Consider the following 21,045-nt stretch of genomic DNA (forward strand, 5'->3'; position numbering starts at 1 on the left):
TCTTTGAAGATTTTTCTTCAAAGGTGAATGGAAATGATGATTAGCATACCCACACACTCTCACACACATGTGCGCATGCACACACACACACACACACACACACACACATCTACGTGCAGAAAGCCACCTAAAGAAGAATGAAATCGACTATGGGGCTTGATTTTGGCCTGCTGAGTAAGAACTCCCGCTGTATCCCGTCTTTTTCCTTCTACAGCAGTGTTGCTTCCAATAGTGAGTGAGTAGAATAACAAAACCAAAAGAGTCCAACATGAAAACAGTTTTGCTTTGCTGGCATCCACAAAGATACCTTCAGACAGATTAAACAGTTTGAACTGCAGGTGATGTATAGAATAGAAAACCAGTATTTTCTTTATTCACATTTTTTGGTTACATTTCACAAGTTTGAGAATGCAATTTCTCCATGGGCAATATTGACACGATCATTAGGTTGAGGTTTAACAGCATGCAGCTAACATTCGTTTCCCCTTGGTAGCTTGGATCTTAATGTATCATTTAGTGAATGTCCAGCTACATCAGTTAATGTCAGGGCTAGCTAGATCCAGACTTACTCAGTTTCTTTCATTTGCTTTTCTTCTCATCCTTCTCCCATCTGGTAGTAGTTTCAGCTAAACGCGGCTCAATCTAGCATATGCAGGAATGTGAGGTTAAGAAATCATTTTATTAATCCCCACCCCTAAGAATAACCACATTCGATGAATTGCCTTGAATTGAGGCAACCGATGGGTAAGAATGTAAACCCTGACCGCTACAGGGATTCAGAATAGTACAGATATTTGTGAGGAACTGAATAGAGCCTGATAGAAACCGGACTGCAGGGAGGAACTATCAGGCTTTGAGAAAAAATATCAGCATAAAGAGGGAAGGAGAGTCCAGCCCAATAATATGGCATAAAGTGGAGGGAAGGATATTTCTGTGTACATTGAAGCTATGTTTGAATGAATCTCAATTCAATACCCTAAAGGGAACACAGCTCCCTTGGGAGGAGAGGTCTGGGTGCTAAACTTGTATTGACTGCATTTTTTGCAGGTGGTGGCAAGAGCCTGTGTTGGGACATGCCTTATGGCTATAACCATCCCACCACCTCCTCAGTAAATTTTATGATTCTAAAAGTAAAGGGGGAAAGAATTTCCCTACAAGCAAGAGAGAGAGAGACAGAGACAGCGAGAGACCTGCGCATCAGGCATCTGGAGGTAAGGTGGGAATTCCAAACAGTGAGGAGGTGAGTTCAGAAGCCCAGAGGCCAGTGAATAGGGGGTATATGTGCAGCAGGGGTTGAGGGACAGAAAGTAATATTAGCACAATCCATTTTGAGCAGGGGTAGGTGATATCAACTAGGGCAAGCACTAGAAGATACTGGGGTGGCAAGAAGAGCAGAGTCTGGGGCCCAACTAAATGTAAAACAAACTTCCATGTCCTTTTCATAACTCTCTTTGAATGCCTGGAGAAATACAATGAACTCCTGCTATTCAGCAGAAGATTATCAATATTATGGATGTAGGGTCTAATGATTACAGGGATCTGACTTAGGACCCATAAGGTGGTGAGCTTGGTGGGCATTAAGAAATTTCATAAGGTTGGGGCACCTGGGTGGCTCAGTCGGTTGGGCGTCCAACTTCGGCTCAGGTCATGATCTCACAATCCGTGAGTTCGAGCCCCGCGTCGGGCTCTGTGCTGATGGCTCGGAGCCTAGAACCTGCTTCGGATTCTGTGTCTCCCCCTCTCTCTGCCCCTCCCCTGCTCATGCTCTGTCTCTCTCTCAAAAATAAATAAAAACACTGAAAAAAAATTTTATATGGTTAACATATATAGACACATAAATGAATATATATGTATATTATCTGCATATTGTCTATAATAAAAATGGCACAGCTTTATATACGAGCCTCATCTGTAACAAAGGCTAGGGGCACCTGGGTGGCTCAGTGGGTTGAGCACGGGACTTCAGCTCAGGTCATGATCTCATAGTACATGTGTTTGAGCCCATACTGATCTCTCTGCAGTCAGTACAGAGCCCACTTCAGCCTCTGTCTCCCTCTCCGCCCCTCCCCGCTAGTGTTTTCTCTCTCTCTCTCTCTCTCTCAAAATAAATAAATAAATAAATAATAAAATAAAATAATAAACATTATGAAAAAAATAAAACAAAGACTAATGTTTGCTTTACAACTAAAAAACTCAGAGAACTCTGAGAAGTGATAAGACATGCACATAACTATCAAGTGTATTATTTTTCTCTTACGAATAAACCACATCCAAGAGGCAACCAAATGCATGTATTTCTTGAGTGGAAAATGGTAGTGATACCTTTCTTCTGGAAGCTTTCAGGTGCTATGTTTTCATAGTTAATATGAAACTGAAATATTGCGATGGAGAATCTTGGTTTGGCTCTTCCCAGCCCCTCTGGCCCCTCAGCGATATGGCTTTAGGCCACCGCTCTGTCAAATAGTTCCCACCATATGGTGCTAACAAAACACTGCTATTTCCATTCTCAATGAAGTGGCTACAAAGAACTGACAAACCGCTAAAAGCCTAAATAGCTAACAGTTCATTAACTCTGTGTCGTATTTGGGTCATGCACACGAACTCCTGGGTTCTCTTCCCGGTCCCAGTCAGGAGATCTGAGGGCCACTAATTGTTCCCACGGGGCGGCTTTCGGGCTACAATGTCACCATGCACCAGCGAGCGCCGGGCATCTGTCGTCTGCGGTGTCGCCCCTTTGTAATTGGGTCCATCTTGAGGAAAGCTGCGAAGCTCTGGCTACAGATCCCCCCTTCCCTTTTGGTGAGATAACCAGCTCATTAAATCTCAATGTGAAGGGCATTTTATTACGAAGAGTCAAATCCAAAGATTTACTTGCCCATTTGTCACCTGCTTCCCCCTCCTGCTTATTCCTTTGTATTCGCTAATGGCCTTTCTCGAAGTTATATAATCCTGTCACGGGTATAAAAATATCACTCCAAGGCGGCTCATTTGGCCTAAATCATTCAGCCGTTAGCGATGACAGGGCGGGTGTATGAACCACACTGGAGGCATGAGGACAGCTGTCCCCAACTCTACTCGTTGTCATCAGGCTAAGAAACGCGGAGGTTTTAATAAGATCATAAAGTAGAGTGACATGGACTGGGATGATGGGTAGTTTTCATTTGCATGCCGAATGCCCGGGATAATAAATTAGAGCAATTGAGCAGAAATGGGCAATTTGATTATTCAACATTTTTCACTACCGGCCCAAGCAGCTGGCCCAGGAGCGGCTGTGTTGACTTTTCTCCCCGCTCAGCAGGCTGGCGGGGCCCAGGTGAGGGCAGAGCCGTCACTGTCTCCAACCCAGGCTCTGGGAGCCAGCCCCGGGCTTGGCGGGTGTGAACTGATGACCCGGAGGAGGAAGGCTCCATGTGTCTTTGCAGCCGACGTGGCCGAGAGGGGGGCTGGCCGACTTTCTTTTACTGCAACAGGCCCACGCTGATGGAGAGAACACCGGTGCAAAGCACTCTGAAGGCAGCAATTTACATTCCTGCCAGAGGGGCTCTCAGTCAGCAGGGTTTTCCTGCAGAAACTCGAATATAGTGTGAGACTGGTCTTTAATTGATTCACTCCGGCCAGGGAGCTCCAGGCCAGCTCTTCCACAGGGTTACCAAACTATATATATCATATAATATATTATATATAAATATATATTATTTTATGTATATGTTAATTCTATATATTCTATAAATTATATATTAAATAAATATATAAAATATACCATATTTATAGACTTATTTAATATTATATTATAATATTTATTTAATAATTTATATAATATATAAAATTATAAATATATTTATAACATGAAATATATAATATGTATTATATATAGAAATTATAAACCTTGTGTATAAATTGATTAGATAGGGCAGAAACATAAGTAATTATGAAATTTTATGTTTAATATGACACAGGATCATCTGAGCCGCTATAAAATTCTTACTGTTCATTTGGGCTTCATGCTCTTTTTTTTTTTTAAATTGATATTTCATTAAAAATAACTTTCAATGTAAGCTTTTTGTTAAGAAGAAGGTGGATGGTGAAGTTTATCAGCATTGATGAATGCAGAATGACTTCCTTACAGATTCTCATAGGCACCTTTAAAGCAGTTTAAAGTTATGTTCAGAGCTACCCCATGGCTTTATGCGTACCTGATTGATAGCCTTCTGTTTAGACATCTTGTTTTCTTCATACCGTGGTATCTTACAGTAAAACTAGGTGTTAGACATCATGTGGCTCGACTGCTCTTGAAAAAAAGCCTTTTGGTTTTCTTGATTTGTCACTTCATTAATGTTAGATACTTGGCCTCGCACCCTGGTGTCATGGAGGGGTCTCCTACTTTTAACTTAAATAGTACAAGAACTCCAAATTGTTCAGCACTAAAATTGATTTTGATGTCACAACATAAAAAACTTACCAGTTCAACCACTGAGACTCTACTTTATTGATGTATAACAGAGGATTATTACCATTCTTCAGTGCCTTTTAGGGTGGGGTATTAGTGTGTATATATATAGACATTTGTGTGCATGTCTGTGTATGCACACATTTGTACATAAACACATACACACACATTTGCATTTACATGAAAATTCATTTTGCTTTTGAATTAGCTTAGTGAAGAAACTATCACCCATCCAGTGACCATGCAAACACATTTGGAACTACTCTTCACAGATATTTTCATAGTTATATTAGAAAAATTAGTATTATTACTTTAAGTTAGATAGCATCCTATATTAACCAAATATTTGCTTCCTGTTTTTCTCCTCTCCTTCTTTCTTGTTGTTAGCTCTGCTTCCTTTTGCCGTCTCAGTTCCTCTGTCAGCAGCCTAGAGAGACTCACAAAAAGGATATACCAGAGAGGTACAAAACCCAAGAGTTTTGGGTTTCAGGCTGAGGGTCCTACCTGAGGCTGTGACACACAAAAGCTTACAGGGCAACAGCATAGTCAGGCTCACATTGGAATAGCAAAGGCATGGGCTCTGAAGTTCAGAGTCGAGTTCAAATCCTCATACAGGTACTTATAGCAGTGTGACATTTGACTGGGTTGTCCTCTGGGCATTGGTTTTCTTATCTATAAATCAGGGCTACTCAGTGAGTTACATCATGTGATTAGTTGTGACGCGCTTAAAATGGCCCAGCGTTCGGTATTTAGATCTCTTCTCCTCTGTCCACACTCACTCCCTTGGCGGTCTCATGAAGTCTCAGAGGACTTCAGATGTCTGTAATGCTGATGACTCCCCACTCTATTTCTCCAATACTGACCTCCCTCCTGAACTGCAGACTCATGTATCAAACTGTCTACCTGATGCCTCCTGTGGGATGTCTAACAGGCATCGAAACACATCTCCAACTGCACTCTGCACCCCCTGTCTCTTCATCAGCTCTTTTCTTCTCGGACCCCCCCTTCCCATTCCTTAGGCTGACGTCCTTGGAGGCACCCAGGACTCCTCACTTTCTCTCAAACTCCAGATCTAACTCATTTGTAGTCCTTTGGGGTCTAACTTCAAAATAATTCCCGAATGCAGTCATTCCTCACTATCTCCTCTGCTAACAATCAGCCTGCCATAGCTGACATTTATAGACTACCCCGCCAAACAATAGGAAAGTGCACGTGCCCTTCAGTTGCTCCTGAAACATTTACCAAGATAGACCACATCCGGGACATAAAGCACATCTCAGCCATCATTACCTCATTCCCAAGGCGCTAGAGAGCTTCCATTCGCCCCCTCCGATCCAGCATCTACCACGCTTTCTCTCTCGTCCTCTGGAGGCAAACTGGTGTGGGCAATTAGGCACCAAAAAACCTTTTCTGCAAAGTAAATATTCAGGGCTTTGCAGTCCAAACAGTCTCCGTTGCAGATACTCAGTGCTGCTATGGTGTGGAAACAGCTGTAGATAATAAGAAAATGAAGGAGCACGATTCTGTTCCAATAAAACTTTCTTAACAAAAAACAAGCAGTGGGCTGGATTTGGCCTGGGGGCCAACACCTGGACTCCATCAGGGTCTCGCTTGCCCTGTGGATCCTACAGGGTTTGGTCAGTGGGGGAACACTAGCCAGGAATGAGAGGGAGAGAGAATGTTGGCACACGTATTCCACAGGCACCTGCAAGGTCACGGCAGCCTGGCTATGTCCCTCAACCAACAGCTCGGCTTCCATTAAGCAGCCCACTCCATCGGGTACTCACTCTCTCTGGGTTTTTACGACAATTTTCCCCTCACCTTTTCAGCCTTTGGGGTGGTAACAGTAAATGCTCCATTCCTTACGGGTTCCCGGCATCCTGCCCATTGTTTGGTAATAGTCCCTTTGCTAAACTGTTCCTCAAATTACCCACTTTAGTGTGCCAGTGTTTCAGCTGGGACCCTGACTGATACACTCAGATTATAGCAATAGCCTTGTGCCCACCCTCCCCCACTCCCCAGTCTATTTTTAACACAGCAGCTAGAATGATCCTGCTAGGACTGGTAGTGCTGGGTCATGTCACTCATCTGCTTAAACTCGTGGCTGTGTATTTTCTCAGAGTAAATGCTAAAGTTCTTAACTCTGGTCTATAGGCTCTGCACATTTGCCTTCTACCACCCAATATGTCCCATTTCATTTATTTCTATTGCCCTGTCATGCCACTCCTGACTCATTAGCTTCCTCGCTGATGCTGGAACACATCAGGCTCACTCGTACCTCAGGGCCCTTGCACTGGCTACTCCCCCACTGCCAGAAATGTTCTCCCGAATACCTGCAGGGCTTCCTCCCCACCACTTGGCTGACTCCCTGGAGTTTGCTCAAATAACAGCGAGGACCTCATTTCACATTTTATGTGGCCTCTCCTCCACTCCTGGCTGCTTTCCCAGGTCTATTTTATTTTCCGGAACACTTACCAGTTTCTAACATACTCTACAACTTACTGATTGCTCGTTAATCTCTCTCCCTGCTCTAAGTAAGCTCCATGAGGGCAGGGATTTCTATGGCTTGCCATCCATAGTGACATAGGCATTCAGTACAGACTTAATAAGTGACTTACTAAAATTAGGAAGTTTTAATAAATAAATAATTTGATAAATTAAAGTGATTTGTGGAAAGTACTCTGGATTTCTAGTTGGGAAGCCTGGTCTGGAATCCAAGTTCTGCTTAATTTGTCCTTCATTCCTTTCCTCCCTCTCTTTGTCGTTCCCTTCTTCTGAGAGCTGTTGAAATAAGTGTTTGTCTTTATAATTGCGCAGATACTAACAGAAACCTTTACTTAAAAAAATCACACAGTATTCTCACCTCCTAAGCCTTTCAATGTTGATTTCAATAGCCAATGTTCCTTTCCAACCATTGTTCATGCATAGATATAATCTTAAAATGATAAGCATAACATAGGTACTGTTTCTGAATTTTATGTTTTCACTTAATTTTTCCATAATGAAAATGGCTCTCCCCCCACCCCTCCCAACTCCAGTTATTCTCCTTGAGAAAGAAATGAACAGCACATAAAATATGAAAAGAAAAATAAGAGATACTAAAATCTCACCACCTAAGATACCACTATCAGTATTATGTTAAATCATCCTTATGGGCATCTCTTCAGGCATTTGTATATGTGTGTATACACACACACACACACACACCTATATATATATATATACACATATACATATATACATACATATACACACATACAATACACATAGGTACACACATACATACACACATATACACACACATATACACATATACCTACATGCATACTTATATACATACATGCATATATATGCACATATACATACATATATACACACAAACACATATATGTACACATATACACATGCATACATATATACACACATACCTACATACATATATACACACATATACATACATATATATACACACATATACATACATATATATATACACATATATGCATACATATATATATTTAACAAAAAAAGGACAGCACTAATGCTATTTTTAGTCACTGAATCTATTCAAAAATAAATAACAATGCAGCATCTCTAACGAGGATATTAGAGGGATGTATAATATTTTATCCATAACTTTCCCCAGTTTGTTTCACTTTCAAGTTGTAATTTCAACGTTTGTTTGTTTTCCGAAGTTAAGCAGTGCGATCTCTCTCAAACTTGAGTATTTTGGATCATTTTACAGTCAAAATAAGGTTATTGTAAACCCTGAGTACTGACTTCGGTTATTTTGTGAAAACGTTACTTAATATATACTAACATATAACTCAATGCTTCCTATGTTTACAGTTCTCAAGTAAAACCAAAGCAAGTTTATAAATTAAATATAAAAACAACACTATAAAATCAATAAAATCCAAATTAATAATGTTAATATGATGCATGGTACTATTTTGATGACATTAAATTACTAATGTTTGGTTTAACGATTGAATGATACAGCCTCAAATTTTGAGCCTATATTTAATTTCTCTCAGTATTTTTACTTCAATAATACAGAAAATGGTAATTTGTAATTGTGTCTTACAAATGAGTGTTAATACCTTTAAGGCATTACTGGCTAGTTCAAGTTAATCATACCACCTACTTAATCAAAATTGCCGCCCATCAATTCATGATAGCAAATTTTAATGAAGTTTCATTCTGTAAAGTTGTTTTGTTCAATTAAAGATGCTGGTAATCTTAGCATTGCTGCATTATTGAAGTCTGTTTTCAAATGGCCAATTTTCAGTAGGATTGGGAATGGCAATAGTAACCACTTAATTTTCACTGCAGCTTCCTATTACTGTGCTGATCCACCCAGAGACGGGCACCTTTGCAGGATGGTGACCAGCAATCTGCCTGTGGCCCTGACAGCTTTGGTCCCACTTTAGTTGTCTGAGGTTGCATGGCTTGGGGTGGCTCCATTTTCTTACTCCATTTCTCTAGTTAAATCGCGGAAGGGGTGCCTAGGTGGCTCAGTTAAGCTTCTGACTTTGGCTCAAGTCAAGATCCGACTGCGGCTCAGGTCAAGATCTCATGGTTTGTGAGTTCGAGCCCCACATTGGGCTCTCTGCTGTCAGCGCAGAGCTCACTTTGGATCCTCTGTCACCCCCCTCTGTCCCTCCCCCTACTCTCATGCACACACTGTCTCTCAAAAAAAAAAAAATTAAATCATGGTAAAATACTGATTTGTAAGGTGTTCCCCTGACATTATTTGGTTATCACTTGGATGAAATATACTCACAAACACAAACTCAGACTTTTAAATGATGTGGTTACTACATGGTTACATTTGGTTAAAAGATGGTCAAAGAGGGGCGCCTGGGTGGCTCAGTAGGTTAAGCGTCCAGCTCGGCTCAGGTCATGATCTGAGACAGAGTCCTGCATCAGGTTCTGTGCTGACAGCTCAGAGCCTGGAGCCTGCTTCAGATTCTGTGTCTCCCTCTCTCTCTGCCCCTCCCCTGCTTGCAGTCTGTCTCTAACTGAAAAATAAATAGACATTAAAAATAAATAAATAAATAGACATTAAAAATAAATAAATAAATAAATAAATAAATAAATAAATAAATAAATAAGATGGTCAAAGTGATGGTAAAGGTGCTTATGTTTTTCATATCGGGGACCACTATGACTAAGTACAACATGAGCACATTTTCTTAAAGATCTCACTGGCCCGAGGGCGCAGGAGTCTGCATTATAGATTGAGAAACATAGACATATGGGTTTCTACATGGTTCTGAGCTCAAATGATAGCTTCACAACGTATAAACTATGCAAACTTGGGCAGTTTACTTAACTTGTCTGCACCCCACTTTTTTTTAAGTTTGTTTATTTTGAGAGAGAGAGAGAGAGAGAGAGAGAGAGAGAGAGAGAGAGAGAGAGAATCCCAAGCAGGCTCCACAATCAGCGTGGAGGCCCCCCCACCTGGGGCTTGATCTCACTAACTGTGGGATCATGACCTGAGCTGAAATCAAGAGTCGGACGCTTAACTGACTGAGCCGCCCAGATGCGCCACCATTTTCCCTATTTGTAAGATGATGATCATTCTCACCGGTCACATGAGAAGAATCAACGTTGGGGAGCTGTAGTGAGAGGATTTTTTTTTTCAACGTTTTTTATTTATTTTTGGGACAGAGAGAGACAGAGCATGAACGGGGGAGGGGCAGAGAGAGAGGGAGACACAGAATCGGAAACAGGCTCCAGGCTCTGAGCCATCAGCCCAGAGCCCGACGCGGGGCTCGAACCCACGGACCGCGAGATCGTGACCTGGCTGAAGTCGGACGCTTAACCGACTGCGCCACCCAGGCGCCCCAAGAGAGGATTTAACGAATTGTGACAGACCCCGTGCGCGGCCAGAGCACAGTGTTTGGGAACTCTTTGTTGCCCTTACAAATAGTACAGCTGATGGAGCCTCTAGCCCTGGGGAAAAAGCTTTAGCAGTTCATTTGCGGAGTTCCTAAATCATTGCACTGAGTGGGTGATTATAGACTTCATCACCAGCCAGATATTAAGACCCAGTTTTACAGCCACAACATTACATAATTTTCCAACAAGCAAGGGGATAATCATTTTACATGTGACCAGTCCCTGATCTAAAAGAAGCATTTTTCTTTTCTAAGGTTAAAACCCAAACTCAGTCCGGAGATGGCAGGCCAGTTAAATATGCATCTGAATTATGGGTTGCAATACTTTTAAGGAGCAATACTTTTAAGGAGCAGCGTTCAGGGAAGAGGAACTATAAGGCAATTAAAAAAACTTTTGTGGATGATTAAGTGTTTGAACAGCTTTTCCCATCTGATGGCAATAAAGATAAGAACTGAGGTTGATTTTGATGGCTTCCATCTAAAGAGTAGCTTTTTTTTTTAATTTTAGAGAGAGAGAGAATGCACACAAGTGAGCAGGGGAAGGGCAGAGAGACAAGGGGAGAGTGAATCTTAAGCTGGCTCTGTGTGGAGCCCAAGATGGGGCTCAATCCCACCACTCCGGGATCATGATCTGACCCCAAATCAAGAGTCAGATGCTCAACCGACTGAACCACCCAGGTGCCCCTAAAGAGGAGCCTTTAACTCATTTTGTAGATATTTCTCCAGACTTATTGCTTCTTCTGGAACTCCATGGAGGAGAAGGTAGTATACTGGAACAGACCATTCGTAGACACACAAGTGCGAGACATCCAGAACATTCATAGACACACAAGTGCAAGACATCCTCTATTACCAATATCTACCTACTGAGAGATAAAGCAAATTTTTTATTTTTATTTATTCACCTGTACACTATTTGAAGCATAGTGCACTTACTACCTTCCCGGACAACGTGCATTTTCTCATAGATCAAAGTTAGGTGAATAATTGCTTTATGCTGGGGTCCACTGTGATGCCTGGTAAGATTCACCTGTAGATGGGCCATGATAAGTTGAAGATCACATAGTGACCGGGACCTAACACTGAGCTCAGAAAAGAACCCACTCTCCTTCCTTCATGACAACGCAGAGTTCGTTTTTGTCCTGAGTCGGTGCGGGGGATGAGCCAGTTTTTAAAAAAACCTCTATCTAGTTGGTGGATTTAAAACAAACAAACAAACAAACAAACAAGCTTATGAGGGAGCTGAATATAAGTGACCAGGGGAGGCTGGAAACCTACAAATGACACTACTGTGTCACCCCCGAAGTAACGGGGGCCTCTAAGCCTGGTACCGACTGACAACAGCGTGCTGTAAGCCAGGGATTAGATCCAGTGCCAGAGCAAAGAAATATTCCTTTCTCTCCCCACTGGAGCCCTGGCCACCTTCCGTCATTATTTCCATTATCTCTTCTTCCATGAGGCCACCTGGCCACTGCCAAGCGTTTCTCAGCTGACACTGTTGATTGTGTTTATTCAAAGTCCTCTGCGGGTCTCGCTCTGCCTCGGCGTTCCCCCCACTGGGCTGTGTGGGGCTGTGGAGTTCTATAACTTTCCTTTCAACAGCTGGCAGCTACAAATTAACTTTTTGACTTCATTAGGCTAATATGCTGAATTATCCCTAATTTGGAGCACCTGAGGCACTCCCCGCCGCCTCCCTCTCCCCTCCAACCGCCTCCTCTCATCAATCAGGGGCCGAGTAGCAGGGAAGCAGCATATGGAGCCAAAGGCCAGCTTGGGCAAAGCCTACATGTGTTTTTCTACCCCGGCCGAAGAACAGAAAGGCCTAGACCTTTGCAATCACCACATCCTGTGGTCAGGGCTGGCATGAATACAAGACACAGCTGCACTGCAGAAATAGTGAATGTGACCAGACAGGTCAATCATCCCCCTGCCTTTGGGGCATGCGCCGGTCCTCCAGCAAGTCCCATCCTGGATGGTGGGACTCAGAGCTGCCTTCAGCGGCAGGGATAACTTATTATGATTGCCTCCGGCATTCCCAGAAGTCAGACTAAGCGGGAGAGCATTCCCTTTTACCCCTCCCCGTTTTCCCAGCAGTCAGAAGGCCGAACGCTTTTACCTTACACAATCAGTGAGACATAGGGCAAAAAAAAAAACAAACCAAAAAACAAACAAAAAAAAACAACCCAAGACCAACCCCACCCTCCCCCCCCCAAGTTTCATAGTCTTTCTCAAGTCATACCTGCATTTCCTGACAGGGGATCCTGGCTTGCTTCCTTCCAGCTGGATTTCCTTAAAGCCCCAAAATAGTTCAACACAGTCTATAAAGTTGAACAAAGATCTTCCCACTATCCTGTCAGGCTCAAGTGCCAATTTTCTTCCCAGAGAGTTTTCCCTAGAGGGCACTGAAGGAAAACCAGCACAAACAGAACTCTTAAAATCTCTTTCGGATCCATGGTGCACTGCTCCCTGCAGTTTTAGCGGATAAAAACTCTTTTCATCATATGGCTCTCCTGGAACCTTCCCTCCCTAAAAGCTTGGCCTGAGAATGAGGCTGGGGAGACGGAAAAAGGCAGATAAACAAGATTTGCTGGAACAAAAAAGCCAAAACATCCCTGACTTAAATCTTATAAGGGGAGTTACACTTTGTAAAAGCAATTCAGAGGCACTTTGTACATGGAGCAGTCATGGAAATAGTTTCTTAGAGATAGAATTGGAGCATAGGAAGGGAACGTCGATGCCTGGAATCTTAAATTGGATATTACTTGGTTTTACTCCCCTTAGGGTTTGTTTTCTGCAAGCTTTTGTTTTTATAGTTTATGGTTCAGGTAACCCTATGTCCTAATTTTCCTAGGACAATCCTTGTTTATACTTGTGATCCTAATGAAATTTTCAAAAGGGTCTTCTACTTTCAAGAATATTCCAATTAGAAAAATAAGTTACAGGGTCACCCTCTGACCTGTGAACTTCCCAGTGACCATTTGTCCGATCTCCCGACTCAAGATGATAGAGTGGATCGGCTGCTTTTTGAGAATTTAAATTAACATCATGAGAGAAAAGGTAGCATTTCAAAACCCATTTCCTCTCTGTCACCTTTTCCTCCTCATACAGGGCAAAAAAAGTGATCGAGAAGCCATGTGTTGGAAAGAGTGTAGAATTTGAAATGGTAGGGGCTTGGGTTTTAATTCACCTGGTGACACTTTGAACTTTGGTCAAGTAAGTTTAGCTCTGTACCTCATTGTCTTTGTCTAAAAGATGAAACTATATAAAAGATAACTGAAAGTGTTACATAGTGATGCTATGCTTATGGAACCAGCACAGAGGCTGGGAGAGGCAGCCCGAGCAGGCTGTAAGTAGATGCGGGTGGAACAGCCTCGGAGTAGCAGAAGAAAGGCTCGAGGTTTGGGTCAGATGATCTCCGGTTGAGTATTTCCTATGTAAGCAAACAGCTATGTAACCTTGGACAAGCCCGCCAATTTCCTTCCCTCAGTTTCATCTAGGTCTGGCCTAACTTGCACTTTCTTTCTTTTAGAGGTAAAATGAAGTAATGCTTATGAAAAACTTTATAAACTGTAAAGTTTGTATTGATATCAACTATCATTTCCTGTTGCTGTTTTGGAAAATATTCTTATATGTTATGAGAAGGTGGTTCACGTTACAGTCTGAGCGCGGGAAAGTGTGCCAGACTTGAGAATGAGGGTCCTGATTTCTGAAGCCCCGAGGTCTGCCTGGAGTGGGCTGTGAGCTGAAGTCAATGGGTGAAGGCGTGTAGAGGCGAATCAGTCGTCAATGAAAGAAAACACCTTAATGATCCTAGTGGTTGGAGACACTGTGTCCACTCTGTTTGGCTGACACAATTCATTCCTTACCCAAGAATCACCTTCTCTTATTTTCTGGTAACAGACCCCTAATTTTAAGGTGGAAAAAGATTCTCTATCCCAGTGGAAGTTGGGATAGACTTCTGTTCCTAGTCCTCTGTTCCTAGTCCCAGTGGGTGAACTATGCTTGGTTTCAGTTGGATGCGTGATGCTGTTCGCTCATGCCAGAGATCGTCTTAAGCGTGAGCTCAAGTTTCAATTTTGGCCAATGAGGCACAAAATGAAAGTGTGAGAGATGGAATTTCTCTTCCAGTATAAAAAGACAGACCCTTTCTCCTGTTCCTATTCCTTGCCTTGACTTCATCATAGAAGGACTTTGGTGGCTGCCACGCAATCAAGAGATGCTGCCTTGAGTGTCCAGCTCTTGGCTTCAGCTCAGGTCATGATCTTGCTGTTCATGGGATTGACCCCCACATTGGGCTCTGCGTTGAGTATGGAGCCTGCTTAAGATTCTCTCTTTCTCTCCCTCTGCCCCTTTTCCCTGCTTGCTCTCTCTCTCTCTCTCTCTCTCTCTCTCTCTCTCTCAAAGAAAAAGAAACAAACAAAACACAAGGAGAGACCACATGCATGAGGATGAGCAGCCAGAAGGTGAGGACAGTCTCACTGCCGTTGCTGAACCATTGATCACCTCAGGAGTATCTACCATTAGATCACTTAGAGGAGAGCATGAATGTATATGTACTGTTTGTTCCACTCTTAGACATACAGCCAGACGAATTCCTAACTGACACATCCCTATAAGATACAATTGGATAAGTGAATCCAGTTTCATTTTTTCCGGTGTTTTCTTTCAACTGTCTTTGGCGATTAACAGTTTGGCTGAATATTTTTCTTGGGTCATGAAAAGAAGACAAAATATCAGCTGCAGATACAGTTCTCTTATTTCATTTTTTTTAAATGTATTCCTACATATTTGCGAAGATAAATGTGGAAATTACAGGGTAGCAAGAGGATGTTGTTTTCTAAAAGGAAAGGATTTTTAGACTCCCAATCAGTGGATGCATAAATTCTTCTGTGATGAAGCCATGAAATGTAACTCATTCAATTGGTCTAAACATTTCGAATTTGTATTTTTGGAGCCTGGAATCCTTTATGTCTTCAGACCACATAATACGTGTATCAAAACTGAGTTAAAAATAATAAAAATAAGATTTGAAAAACCACATTGGGCTTCCTTGTCAGCAGTGGTTCCATTCTTACGTGTCAGAATTAATATTTCACACATAGCAGCTCATTAAAAAAAGTAACCTTGGAACACAAGGTCAGGTGGAGATTTTTTTTAAGATGTGCTAGAAATTACGCAGCCATAAAAAGCATTCCCACTAATTATCTTGGCACTCACGTTATGCTGACCATTTTGTCACCAAGTTGGAGGTGGCAGAGTAGAGAACCCCCTCCATGCTGTCTCATGCATTGCTTTGCTCAATTTTCTCTCAAACTCATTTACTCAATGTGGATATTTATGCAAGAGAGGGTAATGAGGTAGCTAAAGGTTATAGGGGGTGCAAAGGGCTTTTGGATGAGGAGAGCATTGGTAACTAGCGAGGCCAGCCTCGGGCTGTCTGAAATTGAAATTTGGGGCTAAATTAATAACTCAACCTGAGCACATGCAGTTTTACAGTAAGTCTGTCTCCTCTATGCTTGACACTATGTAGTTTGACATAAAAGGATCTCTAGATATGATAGAAAAAATTAAGTTCAATACTATCCCATTGAAAGTAGTGCCTTTTTTGGGGGAAGAAGACAAACCAAAAGGGGTGGTGGGGCACCTACTATTTAAACTTTCTCCAGAATGTGCTTTCTTTTTTTTTTAAGTTTATTTATTTTGATAGAGAGCATGTGCAGGTGCACGCATGCAATAAGGGAAGGCACAGAGAGAGGGAGAGAAAGAATCCCAAGCAGACTCCATGCTGTCAGTGTGGGTCCCCATGTGGGGCTTGATGTCCTGAATCATGAGATCATGACCTGAGATGAAAATAAGAGTCAGACGCTTAACTGACTGAGCCACCCAGGTGCCTCTAGAATGTGCTTTCATATTTTGGTCTGTAGAATGTGTTCGCTTGTGTGTAGACATCAGTTATGATCTTGCACATAATTATATGCACAAACAGGCATCTGTTCTACAGTTAACGCTCCTCATGATTCCCTTCAAAGTCAGTATCAACTAGGGTCTAGGTAAAGCTCAGGGGCAGGGCAAGATGTTGATTGGATTCATGTCAGTGCTTTTCTTTTATTTAATTTCTTTGCATTTCAGGACCAGGAACATTGAGATAATTTCCCAAAGTCTGGTTATAGATATGGTGGGGTATTTATCCATATTTTCAGTATGGAAAATGCCCCCTTCAGGGGAATGCTCCCAGGGGGAAAAATGCCAAAAGTGACTATGAATAAACAAGAAAAAGATACCTGGGAGACATTATAGATTGGCCACTGAAGATATTAACTTACAGCTATTCTGTAGACCAAAAGGCAGTCACAATCTGAGGCATCACTGAAGCAGATTAGGATGAAAATAGAAAAGAGAATCCTACCCTTGTCCCAAATCGTGTTTGCCTTCCCAGTATTGGATGATATACTTGATTATGTTTCAAAAAAGATGTAACCTCTTGATAGGATCTAGAAAAGGACACACCAATTGGAAGAGGAAAGGAGTTTGCTATAGGATGGCCAATGAATATTCTCTGAACGATATACTGTGGGAAGCCATGGCCAAAGCATGACTGACTGGTGGCTTTGTTGGGGATAGAAATAGCATTTAGCAAAACTTGCAATTTAAAGTCCTCCAAAATTGGAGAAATCAAAGGATTCTTTCAAAAAAAATTTTTTTTAACGTTTATTTATTGAGAGACAGAGACAGAGAGTGAGCAGAGGAGGGGCAGAGAGAGACACACACACAGAATCTGAAGCAGGCTCCAGGCTGTGAGTTGTCGGCACAGAGCCGATGTGGGGCTCGAACCCATACACTGCAAGGTCATGACCCGAGCCGAAGTCAGATGCTGAATCTACTGAGCCACCCAGGTGCCCCTGGGATTCTTTTGTATAAACAAGGAATCCAGGATTTAAGTGATCATTTTAATGTCATCCAGAAGCCACACTGGAACCGTGATGTTGTGATGAATGCTGCAGTGGGTTTTAACTTCCTAGCAGTTCTTTGTGAGCCGGGATATGAGGTAAATAAATGACATGATCTCCAAACTCTGTTCTGGCGATCTGGTGTTATGGTGCCATCTGATCATCCGTGACAGACCATTGATAAGGGCCGTCTCTGGTCACTGATAATGCACAGATTGTGAGGCAGTCTATGTACTTTTTCAGCAAGAGGTGCTCTGTGATTTCCTTTATTCCAAGAATTGATTCTCTCACCAGTCCAGGAGTAGCCCAGGGTGAAAGGCAAGACCTTTTCCTCTCCTTTAGCACAACCAAGAATAAAGGTGTTTAAAAAGTCTCTTTTATTTAACTTAAAAAAGGTACCTCCTAGCTACCTGTTCTTTTCTCACTTTTTCTCCAATAATTCAGCCAGAAGCTGAATGACAGGCATGCTAAGCTTTATAACCAGTGCCCCCTACAATTTGGCCCCAATTTCTGCTCCCAATCTAATTTCCCACAACTCAAACCCCAAGTCAAACTGAACTGCATTGTTCTTTCCAAAGATGCCCATTTTCATGTTCTTCAAACCTCCCACAGTGGCCCCTTTTTCTAACTTCCTTTTTTACCGTCAAGAAATGATCTGGTCTCCAATTTCACATAGAACCACAAGTACAACCTCAACTTACCATGGCTGAATCTTCAAACCCTATGCCCAGGGCTCATCTTCTCTTGTTTTTCTGTGTTTGTCTGTTTGTTTTTAAAAATTTTTAAATGTTTTTTACTTATTTTTGAGACAGAGAGAGACAGAGCATGAGCAGGGGAGAGGCAGAGAGAGAGGGAGACACAGAATCCGAAGCAGGCTCCAGGCTCCGAGCTGTCAGCACAGAGCCCGATGCAGGGCTCGAACTCACAGACTGTGAGATCATGACCTGAGCTGAAGTTGGACGCCTAACCAACTGAGCCACGCAGGCGCCCCTGTCTGTTTTTAAACTTGTTCTTTCGCTTGTATCTTTCCTTTATCTCCTAGATCCCTGCTGCCAGGACTAGAACATGCTCACATCTCATCCACTGTAAAAATACCCTCTCTCACTGTCACTCCCCAGTGACATTGCTCTTACCATTAATATCTAGTACCTCTACAGTTATAAGCATATAATAATGATATAATTCACTATATAATGTTTTTCTTTCCTCTTGATGAAAGTGTTATGGGTTTGTTTAACTCATTACTGAGCAGCTAATGCCTAGGGCCATGTCAAAGCTGTAGTAAGGAGGTATTCAATAACTTTTTGATGACTGATTAATAACGTGAGCGAATGAAGGAATGGATGAATAATGTTCTTTTTTGGCTTTTTGCTCATATTGTTCCTTCTGTGTATCAGAATGCTCTTTTCTGTCCCTATTTCTCTTACCCAAATCCTACAGTCCATCAGTTGATATTCAAATGAACCATACCGTATTGCCCACTTTCTCTCACCCTGGCAGGATTTCCTGATGTCTCTAAGTGAAAATAGCTGTTCCCTCCTCAGAATGTTCATCGTTTGAAGCTTCTGGTACGTACAGTCTAGGAACTTGTGTTCATGACTCTTCTTCAGTAAAATAGTGAGTGCTTATTGAGGACAGGTTCCAATACAGCGACATCATGTATCCCCCACAAGAACACGGCTTTGTACAGGAAAAGGGCTCAACAAGACCTAAGCTAATCAAATCATTCATTTGCTCCTTCACTCAACTATTTATTGAGCTTCCATTAAAACCCAGATAAATGTGCCAGAAATAAAATGATGAACAAGACATAGTCTCTGTCTTTTTTTTAAGTTTATTTTATTTATTCTGAAAGAGAGAGAGCATGTGTGCAAGTGGGGGAGAGGCGGAGAGACGGAGAGAGAGAGAATCCCAAGCAAGGTCCTCACTGTCATCACAGAGCCCAACATGGGCCTCGATCTCCCAAATCATGAGATCATGACCTGAGCCGAAATCAAGAGTTGGACTCTTAACTGACGAGCTGTGCAGGTACGCCTAGTCTCTGTCTTTACAAAACTTACGGTAGGGGAGAGAGAAGTATTCACAGGAAACTGTATTAATGTGGTAGGTATTAATGGTAAGGATAACTGTGAAAAGGGGCACAGAGGGCAGCTTGTTGGATTCAGAGAAATCTCTTCAGAGAAAGGTAGACCTGAGTTGAGTCCTAGGATGAGCCAAAATTGGCCTAGGCTGAGGGTGCAGAAGGAGACACATGTGAACAACTTCAACGGTGAGCCCAAGAATGGCAAACTCGGGGAACCAAGGGTCTGGTGTGAGGCTAGGGGGGCAGGTGGAGGGGAAACCACAGCTAGATCTCCGTGACCTTTATTTAAAGACAAAAGGGAACCACTGAACTGGAGAATCATATGACTGGGTTTGTGTGTTAGGAAGTTCTCTCTCTGGCTGTTGGAGATGCACATGCGCTCACACTCACAGACAGACAGACACACACACACACACACACACACACACACACACACACAATGGGGACTTCCTCGGTAGAAGTTAAACTCCCTCATCTTCGATTTCCCTCTCTCTGTATACATTTTCTGGGATTTACCATTTGCCCCTGAGGTAAAGTGTGTTGTGCATCTTGTCCTTTGGTCAATTTTTTTCTGTGAGACTTTAATAGTCTTCTCAGGTTGTTCAGAATTAATGAGGCAAATGTCCTCAATCAAGAAGCAATTTAAGAACATGCTGCTAATTTCAATGAGTTCTGTAAATGAACTAATTTAATACCAGTTGACCTTTTTATTTAGGGAGAATGATTTGTGGCTCTGTTTTCCTGATTTGTGCCTACAAGCCCTGGCAGTCTGAATGGGCATTTTGAGCCCAGGGGTAAATATTAATCATGGAACCAGGATGGCGTACTTCTAAGTGGAGTGTGGAACATTCACCTCAGTGAGGAGGTGGAGGGTATCTTTTAAGAGGAAGTTCTTGACCATGTTTATTAAAATGGAAGGCCGTTTATTAAAACGGAAGGCATTTTCTTTCATTAAAATGAAATAAAGAATCCTATAATTCTCAGGTGATATAACCCAGGCAGAAAGAGGCTGATGATGTTGAGATTTTAACCATGTCCTACGGATTTTGGTACCCTATTCTTTTTAATTTTTTTCACCTCTTTCAAGCTGGGCTGGTACGAATTGCTTTTTAAAATATTTTTCTTTATTACCATAGAGGAAAATCTTACCTCCTGAATACGACTGAGGCACACTACGTGATACTTTGGTGATCTTTCCATTACCTCTGTCTTTTACCACGTCATCTAGTAAAGGACCAACATCTCTGCAGCATTTCCTCTAAGATCAAGCTATCGGTAGGAATGTATCTGTTGCTGATGACTTTGTGTGAAAGGTTTTGCCTTAAACCAGCAGATCTACAGGTCTACAAACAATGAGAAGATTTGACCATGCCATCATACCAATACAAGGATGAAATATTGTTTCTTTCACTGAAGCCGTTTCCATTTAATGGGAAAGTATTGTTCTAAGTATGGTTTAACGTTGTTGAATCAAGGCTGAATCAGCAGCTTTGAATGCCTGGTAAACTCAATCTTCTTTGAAAACCAAGGGGGAGGAAAATTGAACTGATAAAATCAGGATAGAGTAGAATTTCTTTTAGAAGAGGTTAAAAGCACTAACCACAAAGGAAATGATTAATAAAGTGACTACATTAGATCCAAGAACTCCTATTCATAAAAAAA

The sequence above is a fragment of the Lynx rufus genome, unplaced genomic scaffold, assembly GCF_022079265.1.
Source record: "Lynx rufus isolate CCGP_SWC_20201006 ecotype Redwood Valley unplaced genomic scaffold, mLynRuf1.p SCAF_3, whole genome shotgun sequence".
Classification (NCBI taxonomy): domain Eukaryota; kingdom Metazoa; phylum Chordata; class Mammalia; order Carnivora; family Felidae; genus Lynx; species Lynx rufus.